The following is a 2090-nucleotide window of genomic DNA, read 5'->3' as shown; positions in this document are numbered from 1 at the left end:
CATATTTGATGCTAGGAACTTTTTCTAACATTTTTGATGTGATGGCATTAGCATGAATTGGACCCTGCCTGCTCTTAGCTGGTGCGGTCATCACAACAATGACTTTTCTTTCTCCATAATTCCCTATGTATATCCTCAGACCATCAATGTATGTTTCAATGACCTTGTCAGACGAATAGCTTCAGATAATAAACACCTGGTTCTTCTTCACTTGTAGTGGCTGGCATAAGTAGAATTTCAATATCTTTAACAAGATCTTCATGAAAATGTAGAGTTTTAGGGACACGTCTCATGATTTCATCATTATATAGCCAGGCTGGTGGGTCTGAAAAAAAACATGACTTTTGAATGCAAGATGTATTATTATGTGTGTGTGTGATATAGTTCTATATTTTATTTGTTTTATTTTTATCACAGCATGGAGCTGAGTAATATTAATTTGTGTTTTGCAACTTAATATGAACAACCAACTATAAGCCAGCTTACAAGGTACATAGCAAGATCTGAATTATTGTGTAAGTACAATTATACTCTTGCCGGTATGTATAAACTATTTAAAAACTATTACTAAAGTATTATAATATGCAATAGAATTGTGTGCAGAATTATACTTGTGGGCCTGAAAAGAAACTACTTAACTTTTGTGAGTTTTGAGATTTTCAGATGCAAGACATGATGCATGTATTAGTGTGTGATTTTAGTTAGTTTGCAATTGCTTCACTAGTACATGTATTACAGCATCACAATGAATTGTGTGTCAAAGCTTCTTGTTTCACAACTTAATGTTACAACCAGCTATAACTGCCAGCTTCACAGCATGGTCTGAATTATTGTGTAAGTACAATTATGCATGTGTGCAGTGAACGTTAGTAATTGGTTACCTTGTGGTGGGGTAGGTCCATCAGTTTCCTCATCACCAGCACTTGCTTGAGCTTTTTTATCTAAAGAGAACAAGAGATATAAGTTCAGGGTCACTTAAATGATTGTATTGTCTATTGACATTAACCTCCATCAATATGAAGCACTTTATGTGTGTAGATATACAAATTGTAGATATGCAAAATTTTCATACTGTACAGTAATTTGAGACTGAATGTGTTAGTACATACCATATTCAAACTCTAGTTGTTTCCAGTAATTTAGTGCAGCATACACATATAGAGCAGCAGCACGGGCTGCAAATGGCTTCCATCCTTTAGTGGATTCTTTGTCACCATCACCCCAGTCACCAATACCCTTGATAACAATAGCACTGACACCATGTTCAGGAGCATAATCAATCGCAGTCATTATTCCAGCTCCTTCCATTTCTCCTGCAATAGCATCAGGTTTTTGGGCAAGTAATTCCCGTTTAACGTCAGGATTATCGATCAGACTGCCTGTAGATATAAGGACACCAGTAGAGACTTTAATATTGTGTGGCATTTTAAAACCATGAGGAGGTCGGAACTTGTGTATAATAGCTCGCTTTACTTGGTGTTGAGGGCCTCTCTGATACTCATTTTGACCCACTCCTTCACGTTTATTTGTGAAATCACAGATTGTTCCCGAAATGATAACATCACCTAATTTCTGCTTTCCTGGATCCATCCCAAAACAGACACCAACAGCAACAACATATTTGATGCTAGGAACTTTTTCTAACATTTTTGATGTGATGGCATTAGCATGAATTGGGCCCTGCCTCCTCTTATCTGGTGCTGTCATCACAACAATGACTTTGCTTTCTCCGTAATACCCTATGAATATCCTCAGACCATCAATGTATGTTTCAATGAGCTCTTCAGACGAATGCTTCAGATAATAAACAACTGGTTCTTCTTCACTTGTAGTGGCTGGCATAAGTAGAATTTTAATATCTTTAACAAGATCTTCATGAAAATGTAGAGTTTTAGGGACACGTCTCATGATTTCATCATTATATAGCCAGGCTGGTGGGTCTGAAAAAAAACATGACTTTTGAATGCAAGATGTATTATTATGTGTGTGTGTGATATAGTTCTATATTTTATTTGTTTTATTTTTATCACAGCACGGAGCTGAGTAATATTAATTTGTGTTTTGCAACTTAATATGAACAACCAACTATA

At 36.0% G+C, this 2090-nt stretch overlaps 1 long non-coding RNA gene across 1 annotated transcript; it reads right to left on the bottom strand.

Moving 5' to 3' along the window:
* Window positions 1-215: 215 nt before the first annotated feature.
* On the bottom strand, window positions 216-943 carry LOC109591739 (uncharacterized). The gene is made up of 2 exons (XR_002189961.1): window positions 882-943; window positions 216-325 (listed from the first exon to the last, which is right to left on the bottom strand). It is a non-coding gene; the product is annotated as an uncharacterized LOC109591739 (long non-coding RNA).
* Between the last annotated feature and the right edge of the window lie 1147 nt (window positions 944-2090).

Source organism: Amphimedon queenslandica, unplaced genomic scaffold (assembly GCF_000090795.2).
Source record: "Amphimedon queenslandica unplaced genomic scaffold, v1.1 AMPQUscaffold_7369_Cont20679, whole genome shotgun sequence".
Classification (NCBI taxonomy): Eukaryota; Metazoa; Porifera; class Demospongiae; order Haplosclerida; family Niphatidae; genus Amphimedon; species Amphimedon queenslandica.
Note: the sequence above shows the minus strand (reverse complement) of the source record. Positions and strands in the feature narration are given on the sequence as shown.